Source organism: Eurosta solidaginis, chromosome 4 (assembly GCF_040869045.1).
Source record: "Eurosta solidaginis isolate ZX-2024a chromosome 4, ASM4086904v1, whole genome shotgun sequence".
NCBI classification, from domain to species: domain Eukaryota; kingdom Metazoa; phylum Arthropoda; class Insecta; order Diptera; family Tephritidae; genus Eurosta; species Eurosta solidaginis.
In genome coordinates this window covers 257,367,086-257,380,549 of record NC_090322.1, presented here as the reverse complement: position 1 = coordinate 257,380,549, position 13,464 = coordinate 257,367,086, and the positions used below count along the sequence as shown (strand labels likewise).

The 13,464-nt window shown below is 48.5% G+C and overlaps 1 long non-coding RNA gene across 1 annotated transcript; it reads left to right on the top strand.

Moving 5' to 3' along the window:
* Window positions 1-68: 68 nt before the first annotated feature.
* On the top strand, window positions 69-5,666 carry LOC137249458 (uncharacterized). Its single transcript, XR_010952387.1, has 3 exons — window positions 69-1,632; window positions 1,727-1,957; window positions 5,369-5,666. It is a non-coding gene; the product is annotated as an uncharacterized lncRNA (long non-coding RNA).
* The last annotated feature ends 7,798 nt before the right edge of the window (window positions 5,667-13,464 follow it).

The following is a 13,464-nucleotide window of genomic DNA, read 5'->3' as shown; positions in this document are numbered from 1 at the left end:
GGAAAGAGATGCCACAACTAAGTGTAGCTCCGACGGTACTTCCACACAAATGAGGGAAAGTAGCAAAGATAACCATGGCAGGCCCTCTAGGGAGCCAAGTAAACATGGGTGCTCACCGTCGAAGCAGGATTCTGGGAGCAGCTCACAAGGCAGCTGCGATAGGTCCCAGAAAAGGAGCGACCTCGAGCGGAACCGGGAAGAGTGGAAGCGGCCTAACAGAAGGCATAACAGGGGCAGGCAACCTGCACTACCACCACCGGGCAGACCAGGATCGCTAACAGATAAATGGCGCCTGGGACTAAGTGGGTCTGGGACAAAATGGTATCTCCGATACCTTGAGGAGGGCCTGTCGCCCAGGGACGCAAGAGCCAGGGCAGACAAGCACAGGCATAAACCAGCCCACGAGCACAGTACAGCGACCGCCGAACGGAGAAACAAAGTCGGAGGTAAAGAACAGCCAGCGGCAGCTGGCCAGCATACACCCGCTCCCGCTGGAAAGCGTAGGATCGGGCAGATCACACCGGAGGAGACTCCCAGTTCAAAGAGGCAACGGGCCCATGCTCCGCAGAACACGACAGCCAGGCGCCGGGAGGATTTGACCAGGGCGACTGGGGGACCCGCTGAAGCAGCGCCAAGACAGCAGAGCTACTCGGACGCCCTCAGGGGTACCCGAGAGGCTGTGCTGCCCAGGAACTACCCGGCGGATGCCCTAAGTCAAGAGGACCTGACAAATCTCCAGGAGCTAATTATGGATGGAGTGTTCAGGGGGTGTGGGCATGCTCTAGTATTTTGCGGGGTGTACTTCCGAGCAGGGCTCCTCCTTGTTGATTGCGAGGACGAGAAAACCGCAAGATGGCTCGAGGAAGTAGTGCCAACACTTGGATGGACGGGGGCACAATTATGCACAAGGCGCGGGGATGACATACCGCCCACGCATAACGTGACAATGTTCCTCCCCAGAAGTGCGGACCGCCCCAGAGAATTTGCGATACGGCTCCTCGCTAATCAGAACGAGGGCCTTAAGACGCAGAGGTGGCGCGTTATTAGCAGCAGCGCGGAAGAAACGGGCCTACGTCTCGACGTAGGCATAGATGAAGAATCCTACCAGCTCACACGTAGGAATGGATTCAAGCTGCATTACAGGTACGGCTTGATCCATGTAAGACCCTGGAGGCAGAAGCTACCAGGGAATAGTGAGCGGCAGGAAGACAAGGCGGTAGAGGACGCCGACATAGATAAGATGTCGGACGAAGACATGTCGGACGCGAGCACCGACACCATCAAGGCTCGTGAGACTACAAACTCTTCTACCGCAGCGAGTAATAGCGAAGAGGTCGCGGAACAAGCGGACCAACAAATACCCACCACACAGGAGCTCATTGAGGGCTTGGACCTCCAAGAGCTGGCACTGGACAAGCGGGATGATAGCGAAAGCGGGCTGTCGGATTACGACGACCCGATGAGGCCGGCCGGGCCAAAATGACCGGTATAAGCATACAGATAGCCCAGATCAACCTCCACCACGCCATTGCAGCTTCGGCTGTACTGGCGAGGAGGTTTGCCTCGGATGATCTGGGCATAGCCCTCATACAGGAACCTTGGGCATACAAGGGACAGGTGAGGGGCCTTAATGTAAGTAACAGTAGAGTAATTTGGGATCTCTCCCAGCAGAGACCTAGAGCATGTGTAATGCTTAAAGCAGATATTAACTATTTTTGCATTACAGAGTTTTTAAGTCGAGATCTGGTGGCGGTACAAATAAATGCGAAAGTCAACGGGGAGGACTCCAGCATTGTGCTAGCCGCAGCCTACTTCCCGGGGGACGACAACATGGTCCCCCCAGATAACGTACAGAAGCTGGTGGCTCACTGCAGAAGAGCGAAACTTCCTCTTATTATAGGAAGCGATGCAAACTCCCACAATACGGAATGGGGCAGCAGTGATACCAACCAAAGGGGTGAGTGTTTGCTAGAATATATAGCCAGCAATGATTTAAGTATATACAACGTCGGGAGTAAACCGACGTTTGTTACGAGAGCTAGGGCAGAAGTCCTTGATATAACGCTCGGCAACAACCTAACTGAGAATATGATCTCGAAATGGAGGGTCTCAGAAGAACCCTCCCTTTCGGACCACAGAATCATAAGGTTTGAGCTGGGCGCCGTATCGGGGCAAAGCAACCCCAGAAGAAATCCCAGGAAAACAGACTGGGACAGCTACAAGAAAAGCAAAAATGGAAAGTTTTAGGAATTTCTGTGAGGGAATTTCCAGCACGCCTGCAGCGGCAAGGCTACACAAGGCCCTAGCCAAAGAGCAGAGACAGACAGACCTAGCAATTAGGCTCCCTGGCAACTAGCCAACTCCCTCTTTTGTGAGGCCAGAGTCAGATGGGCAGTGGAATCTTTTGAGAAATACAAATCTCCGGGGGTGGATGGCATCTACCCGGCGCTAATGCAGCAAGGGACACAGATCATCCCACATCTCGCCAGAATCATGAGAGATAGCCTGGCACTGGGATATATACCCATGATGTGGAGAAGAGCAAGAGTGGTATTTATACCAAAAGTAGGTAAAAAGGACTATTCACAAGCAAAGTCCTTCAGACCAATAAGTCTAACCTCCTTTGTCTTGAAGGCAATGGAAAAGATAATAGACCAAGAAATCAGGTCGAACGCCCTCAAGAGCTGGCCCTTACATTATAGCCAGCATGCCTACAGAGCGGGTAGGTCCACGGACACAGCTCTGTACCAGTTAACGTCTGAAATACAGAGGGCGTTCGAAACAGGGGAAACAGTGCTTTGCGCTTTCCTTGATATTGAGGGTGCCTTTGACAACACATCTCACGAAAGCGTAAACATAGCACTGCAGAGAAGAGGAGTTCAGTTGCCTATCCAGAGATGGATTGACAGTCTACTCCGTACAAGAATCGCTGAAGCTCAAGTAGGCAGCAGCGCAGTTAAGGTTATTACCACGAGAGGGTGCCCCCAGGGAGGTGTCCTGTCACCCCTTTTGTGGAGCCTAGTAGTGGATGAACTCCTGCAAAGGCTATCAGACAGTGGCATAAGATGCCAAGGATATGCTGACGACATCGTCATAATTGCGAGGGGTAAATTCGAGAGTACGCTCTGTGACATAATACAAAGGGCATTGAACATTACAAGGGAGTGGTGCGCCAATGTGGGTCTTAACATCAACCCATCAAAGACAACCATCATCCCCTTCACCAGAAGAAGGGTCCTACCAGCCCTGAGAGCAATAACAATAGATGGCGTGGAACTAGAATATGGAACCGCAGTGAAATACTTGGGGATCATTTTTGACACCAAGCTCTTATGGAGACAACACTTCGACTCCATGAAGACTAGGGCCACGAGGTCCATCATGGTATGCAAACGTCTAGCAGGCAAATCATGGGGCTGTAGCCCACACGTGCTAAGATGGATGTATACCATGATAGTAAAACCTATGATAACATATGGCTCAATAGCCTGGGCATCGAGAACAACTCGGGCGACGACGAGGCAAGCACTGTCAAAACTTCAGCGACTGGCATGTGTGTGCATCACGGGAGCTATGCGCACATGCCCCACAACAGCGCTGGAGGCTATCCTCGATCTGACCCCGCTGCATATATCGATAGAGCAATCAGCCAAGCGAGCCCTCCTTAATATCGTTAAGGAGGGCTCGGGCAAAGGTAAAGTCATATCGTCCCGGAACATAGAGGAATTGAGAGAGACGATCCCAATCTCTCAACTCCCGAGGGATGATATCCTCAGGCACATAGTATATGAGAAAAGATATAAAGTAGAACTGGGAGACAACAGGGCATTTTTTAAGTAATACGAACGTGGCCAAATGGCCACGTAGTAGTCCGCCGTGGCCACGTAGTAATCATAATCTGGCCACAACTAAATTTCGAAAATGCGTGAACAACACCTAACTGAAATAATGTCAGAAATTTTCTGAATATACATGATTTCCCCAAAATGTCAAAAAATATATAACTTGCTAATTCTAATGGAGTTTTTTGGTGCTAATCGAAGAAATTTATCAACGAATGAATGAGAGTTTATCAAATATGTATATATATATTTATATGGAAAAGAATATAGGTACTCACGACTTCCGTGACATATATAGATTCTACAAATTCTGCACGTGCTCGAGGATTTTTGTCAGCATATAATAAAAAATTTTTGGGCAAGTATATAATAAGTTGGATATGAAGAATAACTATTCCTGGGATTACTTGTTTTATTGCAAATGTTTTGGTATGAGTGAGTCACAACCACGGTTGCCACAGCATGTTTTTTTTTTGGACCAAATATGGACCAAAACTCAAAAAAAAGGACCAAATTTATGTTTTCTTATTTATTGATACACAAACAATGTAATTAATAAATTAATATAACAATAACAAAAAAGGGCTTAAATTCACATTGCACGTTAAACAAATTTGAAATACATTTCATAACATATAGGTGAATTTTTCAGTCTTATACACATATTTATATTAAAATATTTTGGAGTTCAAAGTTTTCCATACAAAATACTTATTTTGGTAGGTATCCGCCACAATACTTTGATGTGGTATAATAAAAATGACAATTCGTCTATTAAGTGATATGATTATAAAATGACAAACCACCATCTTTACGAAAGGAGGAGATATTTTTCTTTTGGCCACCTAGTGAAAAATCCTTAAAAAATGCCTTGGGAGACAAGGGTACGTGGGAAGAAAGCAGAATTGAGAGCATTCAGCAGCTAAACAGTATAGTATGGTATACCGATGGCTCGAAGACCCCAGAGGGGATTGGATCTGGAGTCTTTGGACCCAGAGCCAAAATATCAATACCCCTGGGAGCATACCCGAGCATTTTTCAAGCGGAGGTATTTGCCATAAGCCAGTGCGCGGACCTGAACCTTCAGCGAAAATACTCCAATGAGAAAATTGCTATACTCAGTGACAGCCAGGCCGCCCTCAAGGCCATATCAGCATTTGTAATAAAATCAGCGCTAGTCCTTGAGTGTGTGGAAAAGCTGAACCAACTAGGAGCACACAATGAATTACTGTTGGCCTGGGTTCCAGGCCACAGGGGAGTCGAGGGAAACGAGCAGGCGGACAGCCTGGCCAGAGAGGCAGCAACGATACGACCTATTGGTCCTGAGCCGTTCCTGCCAGTGGGCCCGCAGGAAATTAGGGGGCATCTATTGGCAGAAGAAAAGGAAAAGAGGGAAGAACATTGGCGTAATATGCCAGGCCTAAGACAATCTAAGCTACTGTTAGGGGGTTATTGCACAACTCGATACAGGGCATTTATAGGCCTCTCGAAAAATAACCTAAGAACTCTAACAGCAATTCTTACAGGACACTGCAGACTGAACAGCCACATGCAAAAGCTGGGTATAATATCAAACAACACATGCCGATTTTGTGACAGATCAGCGGAGACGGCGGACCATGTCCTCCTGGAGTGCGATGCAATCTCAAGACGTAGAGCTAAGTTTATGGGCTCACCATGGCCAGAGCATACTCACATCAAATCCCTCAAGCCAGGTGAACTGCTAGGGTTCATCAGAGATGTCGGCTTGGATGAGGTGTTGTGAAGCAGATGAGGGCACAATAGACCAATGGTCGCAGTGCGATCCTCAAATAACTATCTATCTATCTATCTATCTATCTATGCGTTCCTCTTCTGCGAGTTCTGGATATTTTTCTTCAATTACTGGATTCACCGGGCAATTCCCGACATAAAGGTCCGACGCCTGTCTATGGAGTTCACCAAGGACCTGCTTGTGTTTTTCCGCTTCATACGGCTGGGTTCTCAGGTGCCGTATTTCCTCAAAATGCTTACGGAGATGACTCCTTAGGCCCCTAGGAGGTGCTGGTTCGTCAATCAGATGTCTGTTGGGATGCCCAGGTTTCTGGGTATTCAACAGAAACTGTTTGGTCAGCATCTCATTTCTCTCCCTGATGGGGAGTATTCTCGCCTCATTATGCAGATGGTGTTCTGGGGACATAAGAAGACAGCCCGTGGCGATTCTGAGAGCAGTATATTGGCAGGCCTGTAGTTTCTTCCAGTGGGTGGTTTTTAGGCTTGGCGACCATATGGGTGACGCGTAGCACGTAATCGGCTGGCTAATTGCTTTGTATGTGGTCAAGAGCGTTTCTTTATCTTTTCCCCAGGAACTGCCAGCAAGGGATTTGAGGATTTTATTACGGCTCTGAATTCTTGGAACAATTGCGGTTGCGTGCGCACCAAAGTGTAGATCCTGATCAAACGTCACACCCAAGATTTTGGGGTGTAGGACAGTCGGTAGCGTAGTGCCATCGACGTGGATGTTCAATATGGTCGACATTTGGGGCGTCCATGTTGTAAATAAGGTCGCGGAAGATTTAGTCGGTGACAATGCCAGGTTTCGCGAGGCGAAAAAACTGGAGAGATCAGGGAGATAGCCGTTTATTTTATTGCATAGCTCATCGATCTTTGGGCCTGGGCCTGTGGCCATTATTGTGCAGTCATCGGAGTAGGAAACGATCGTGACTCCTTCCGGTGGTGAAGGTAGCTTAGATATGTAGAAATTAAACAAAAGCGGGGATAGGACACCACCCTGTGGCACCCCTTGTTTAATTCTCCTTTGTTTTGATGTTTCGTTTCTGAATTGCACCGATGCCTGCCGACCACCCAGATAATTTGCGGTCCACCTTTTAAGACATGGGGGAAGGGTAGACCCTTCCAGGTCTTGCAGTAACGAGCCATGGTTGACCGTATCAAAAGCTTTTGATAGGTCTAACGCTACGAGTACTGTTCTATGGTGGGGATATTGATTCAAACCGCAATTTATCTGGGTGCTAATGACATTTAGCGCGGAGGTAGTGCTATGGAGTTTTCTGAAGCCATGCTGATGAGGGGCTAGCTGCAAATGTGCTTGGAAATAAGGGAGCAAAATGGCTTCAAGCGTCTTTGCCACTGGCGATAGGAGAGATATCGGACGATATGACTCACCTACGTTAGCTGGTTTCCCAGGCTTTAGTAGCGGGACCACCTTGGCCATTTTCCATTTCTCGGGTATGACAAAGGTGGAAAGAGACAGGTTGAAGACATGCGCTAAATATTTGAAACCCTCTTTCCCTAGGTTTTTAAGCATCGGCATGGCTATGCCGTCTGGGCCCACTGCTTTGGATGGTTTAGCGCGACCAATGGCGTCCTCAACCTCTCTAGCGGTGATGGTAATTGGTGACGCGCTGAGTTTGTGTTTATGTGCGTGTCTATTGGCTCTCCGTCTATCTTTGTCGACCGTAGGATGCATTATATATTGTCGGCAGAAAGCGCTCGCGCATTTTTTCGCATCCGACAGCACCTTATCGCCAAAGGCGATGGAAACTTTGTCTTTGTGCTTAGTCGGATTCGATAGGGACTTTACGGTGGACCAAAGTTTACCTACACCGGTAGAGAGGTTACAACCTCTTAGGTGCTCTTCCCATTTCGCCCGCTTCTGTTCGTCCACAAGCAATCTGATGCGTTGGTTTATATCCCTTATTTGGGGGTCGCCTGGATCAAGCTGTCTTATAAGGTCGCGTTCCCTCGCTAAGCTCGCGGCCTCCGCCGGGAAGTGGGGCCGGATTTCGGGAATTCTCCCGGCGGGAATGAAATGTGCCGAGGCGGATTCAATGACCTTACGGAAGGCACGCTCCCCTTGGCGGGCATCAGTCGGGATAGGGAGGGCAGCAAAGCTGCTGTCTGTTGCAGATTTATATCCTCCCCACTTTCCTTTTTTGAAGTTTATGAAAGTGCGTTTTTCGGTGACGATGAAGTGGGCGGTACGCTCGAACGAAATAAGTATGGGCAGGTGGTCGGATGCCAATGTTACCATCGGCTGCCAGTTGACGCAGTTTACGAGTTCTGCGCTCACGATTGAGATATCCGGCGAGCTATGACAGCTTCCTACCATACGTGTGGGGGCGTCTCCGTTTATTGTGCAGAACGTCGTTTCGTCTATTTGATCCGCCAACATCTCACCCCTACTGTCCGCCCGCAAGTTAGAATGCCATAGGTCGTGATGGGCATTGAAATCGCCTAAGATAATGCGATTGTTGCCAGTGAGTAAGGCCTCGATATTATGGCGGTATCCACTGGGGCAACAGGTGACAGGAGGGATGTAGATGTTGATGATTTCTAGATTTGCATCGCCTGACCGGACAGATAGGCCTTGACGTTCTAAGACATTGTCACTGCGGTCGATGCCAGGATCAAATATATGATATTGCACAGAGTGGTGTATAATAAACGCGAGGCCACCTCCATTTCCGCTCTCGCGGTCTTTTCTGTGGACATTATAGCCAGAGCAGGTCTGCAATGCAGATCTTGCTGTGAGTTTAGTCTCTTGAATCGCAGCAATGCGGATGTTGTGCCGCTTCATGAAATCGACTATCTCCGTAATCTTCCCAGTTAGTCCATTACAGTTGAACTGCAGAATTCTGAAGTGCATGAGGGGTCACGCCGCCACTCTAGGGGTAAGTGAGGGGTGACTACGCCTAGGTTGTGGAAGGCCAGGACGCAATTGCTGTTGTGGCCTTGGGACTGGGCGCCCTTGGGCAAGCATTGGGGTACCCGGATGATTTGGGTTTGCGACCTGGCAACATGGCGCGATGAAACCCGTCGAGGGGTTGCCGTCGCGGAGACCAGAACATCTAGGCAAGTGGCACCACCCAAGGCAGGAGCTGCATTGAGCGGATGTCGCAAACCTATATATTCTGTGCTGGCAGACGGTGCAAACGGAGGCAGGGACTAAGAGTCTGTTTCCCTGACCTGCACGATTGCTGCCAGAAAAGAGGGGGGGAGAAGAAGACGGGGGCAGGGGCTGATGCTCAGCATTGCTACCAGCTCTACTACGAAGGTAGTAGTTATGAGTGGTATCAGCTGTTTGAGTTGTTGGCGCCGTGGGGCGCGAGCAGCAGCGGGTACTTGTTGTGGCTTGCTGAGCAGCGAAGCTGCTGGAAGGTAGTGGGGATACGCTTAGGCGTAGACTACGGGACGCCCTTGGGCGTGAGCAGCAAGGAGCCACAAAAGATTTATAAAAGTTACGTGGACGCCGGGTTTTGGGATCAAGCCCAGAACAACCTGTCCGATGCAACCATCCCCTGCACGAGACACACTGAACAGAGTATGACCGTCCTAAAAAGATTCTTTTCTGGCAAATGCAGCAAAACCATTTCTCAGGACCGGGGTCAGGAGACGGACCCGGATTGGGTTCGATACCTTCGCGGAGTAAGAGAATATGTAGCAGTCCTGCTGCAAGGAGCTGCTGGGAGGATGACAATTTGTGGGAGGGACGAAACAAATTAAATGGGGTCACACTGAAATGACAGTCCTTGGTCGGGAAAAATCCCGAGTCGCTCCGGTACATAGAACCGACTGCCTTGGGAAGCGGTTGTAGTATTTCCTCATAATGCTTACGGAGATGACTCCTTAAGCCCCTAGGCGGTGTTGACTCATCAATCAGATGTGTTTTGGGATGCCCAGGTAAGTGGTAATGAGCGTATCTTTATCTTTTCCCCAAGTGCTGCCAGCAAGAGATTTGAGGATTTTATTAAGACTCTGGATTTTCGGTACAATTTCTCACCATGCCTACCAAAATGTTTATCCTGATCAAACGTCACACCCAAGATTTTGGGGTGTAAGGCAGTCGTTAGCGTAGTGCCATTGTCGTGGATGTTCAAAATGGTCGATATCTAAGACGTCCATGTTGTAAATAAGGTCGCCGATGATTTAGTCGGGAAAGGGGGAAGGGTAGACTTCCAGGTCTTACAGTAACGTGCCATGGTTGACCGTACCAAAAGCTTTTGATATGTCTAACGCAACGATTACTGTTATATGGTGGGGGTTTTGATTTAAACCGCAATTTATCTGGGTGCTAATTTCATTTAGCGTGGTGGTTGTGCAGTAAAGTTTTCTAAAGCCATGCTGATGACAGGCTAGCTGCAAATTTGCTTTGAAGTAGTGGAGCAAAATGGCTTCAAGTGTCTTGGCTACTGGCGATAGGAGAGATATCGGGCGATATGAATCTCCCATGTTATCTAAATTCGCAGGCTTCAGTAGCGGGACCAACTTAGCCATTTTCCATTTTTCGGGAATGACAAAGGTGGAAAGGGACAGGGTGAATACTTGTGATAAATATTTGAAGCCCTCTTTTCCTAGACTTTTAAGCATCGGCATGGCCATGCCGTCTGGGCCCACTGCTTTAGATGGTTTTACATGTCCGATGGCATCCTCAACCTCTTTGGCGGTGATGGTAATTGGGGACGCGCTGAATTTATGTTTATGTGCGCGTCTGTTGGCCCTCCGTCTAACTTTGTCAACCGTAGAATGAATTATATATTGTCGGCAGAAAGCGCTCGCGCATTTTTTCGCATCCGACAGCACTTTATCGCCAAAGGCGATGGAAATTTTGTCATTGTGCTTAGACGGATTCGATAGGGACTTTACGGTGGACCAAAGTTTACCCACACCGCCAGAGAGGTTACAACTACTTAGATGCTCCTGCTACATTCATCAGCTAAATAGAATAGTATGGTATAGCGATGGCTCTTTTCCCCCAGCGGGTTAGGGGATCAGCATATACCCGCGGTAGGTATGCCTGTCGTAAGAGGCGACTAAAATACCAGATTCAAGGGGCTGTGTAGCGCAACCCTTCAGGTTGCCAGCGCAATATATAGCTTCTCCAAACCTAATTGTCAACCTCACCTATCTGCGGCGAATCCTGTTTCACTAACAGACGAGGCTCTGGCGACCCCAAGCTCCTCATGGAATTTGGGGGCAGGGAGGGAGGGAATGGCCTGAAAGTTTAATGTGGCCACATAAATCGTTCCCGAGATGGTCGGGCTAGCACCTTAATGGTGCTATGGTACCGGAGCGTACCGGATTTGTATCCGGCAAAGGACCATCACATCGATGACACTCCCCAAAACCTTCGGGGAGCAACCTTATCGCTACAACAACAACAACAACATGGCTCGAAGACGCCAGAGGAGATTGGATCTGGCGTCGTTGAACCCAGAGCCAAGATATCAACACCCCTGGGAGCATACCCGAGCATTTTTCAAGCGGAAGTATTCGCCCTAAGCCAGTGCGTTGACCTGAACCTTCAGCGCGAATACTCCAATGATACAATTGCCATACTCAGTGACAGTCAGGCCGCCCTCAAGGCGATCTCGGTGTCTGAAATAAAATCAGCACTAGTCCTTGAGTGCGTTGAAAAGCTAAATCAACTAGGAGCACACAACGAACTGCTGTTGGCCTGGGTTCCTGGCCACAGGGGAGTTGTGGGTAATGAGCAGGCGGACAGACTGGCAAGAGAGGCAGCAACGACACGACCTATTGGTCCTGAGCCGTTCCTGCCAGTAGGCCCGCAGGAAATAAGACAGCATCTACTAGTGGAAGAAAGGGAAAAGAGGGAAGAACACTGGCGCAATATGCCAGGCCTGAGACAATCTAAGTTACTGTTAGGGGGCTACAACACAACTCGATATAGGGCATAATAGGCCTCTCGAAAGATAACCTAAGGATCCTAAGAGCTATTCTTACAGGACACTGTAGACTGAAGAATCACACGCAAAAGCTGGGTATAATATCGAACAATACATGCCGATTTTGTGATCGATCAGCGGAGACGGCGGAACATTTACTCCTGGAGTGTGACGCAAACTCAAGACGTAGGGCTAAGTTTATGGGCTCACCATGACCAGCGAATTTTCACATCAAATCCCTCAAGCCAGGTGAACTGCTAGGGTTCATCAGGGAAGTCGCCTTGGATGAGGTGCTGTGAAGCAGTTGACGGCATAATAGACCAATGGTCGCAGTGCGATCCTCAATTAATTATCTATCTATCTATCTAGATGCTCCTCCCATTTCGCCCGCTCACGTTCTCTTGCTAAATTGAAGGCCTCCGCCGGAAAATGAGGCCGAATTTCGGTAATTCTTCCGGCTGGAATAAAGCGAGCCGAGGCGGATTCAATGACCTTGCGGAAAGCACGCTCCCCTTGGCGACCATCAGTCGGGATAGGGAAGGCAGCAAAGCGGCTGTCTGTAAATGATTTTTACTCATCCCACTTTCCTTTTTTAAAGTTTATGAAAGTGCGTTTTTCGGTGACGATAAAGCCGGCGGTGCGCTCGAGCGAAATAAATATAGGCAGGTGGTCGGATGTCAATGTTACCATCGGCTGCAAATTGACGCAGTTTACGAGTCCTGCGCTCACGATTGATATATCTGGCGAACTGTGACAGCTTCCTACCATACGAGTGGGGGCGTCTCCGTTTATTATGCAGAATGTCGTTTCTTCTATTTGATCCGCCAACATCTCACCCCTGCTGTCCGCCTGCAGGTTTGAATGCCATAGACCGTGATGGGCATTGAAATCGCCTAAGATAATGCGATTATCGCCAGTGAGTAAGGCGCTAATATTAGAGCGGTATCCACTGGGGCAACAGGTGGCAATAGGGATGTAGATGTTGATGATTTCAAGGTTTACATCGCCTGACCGGACAGATCAGTCGTTACGTTCTAAGACACTGTTCCTGCGGCCGATGTCGGAATCAAATATATGATATTGCACTGAGTGGTGTATGATAAATGCGAGAACGCCTTCATTTCCGCTCTCGCGACCTTTTCTGTGGACATTATATCCAGAACAGGTCTGCAGCGCAGCGGGTTACGGGGTCAGAATATACCCGCGGTAGGTATGCTAGCACCTTAATGTATCCGGCAAAGGACCATCACATCGATAACACTCCCCAAAGCCTTCGGGGAGCAACCTTATCGCTACAACAACAACAACAGCAGGGGGGAAGAAGACGGGGGCGGGGGCTGATGCTCGGAACTCTACTACTGAGATTGTAGTTATGAGTAGGAGCGGCCGTATGAGCTGGTGGCGCCGTTGGGCGCGAGCAGCAGCGGGTACTTGTTGTGTCCGTTCATTCTCGCCGACCTTAACTTCTAATAAAATGTATTCATCACACATGAATCAAATTATTACACAAATTAACCAACAAGAAAGTTGCAAAGTTTCGCCAAACTTCGCGGCTAGAAAAACTTTAACCGTCAAGCAAGAACAGTAATTGTGATGCAAACATGAATATTCGCTTTGCGGTGAGAATTTTCGCGACAACTCCAACTTACTATCATCCTTTGTTGCCCTCATATGCAAGTCTGTCTGATAGAGTAAACCAAAACCTCTGCTGAGGCCGAAATGCTGCTTGTTATGATGTGAAAGTAATCAATATGCCTTTTCACACCAGCAAACATATCTGTTACTAAGTTACTGGGGTTGGAGATTAGGTTTGACAGCATAATTTAATTTACACGTAAGGTTGTGTTGTAAGCGATTTCAAAAGTCAAGAAAGTAGTAGCTTGGGATTGGCTTAAACGGTTTTGATGTCGAAAAATGCTTAATTGTAAGGAAAACAA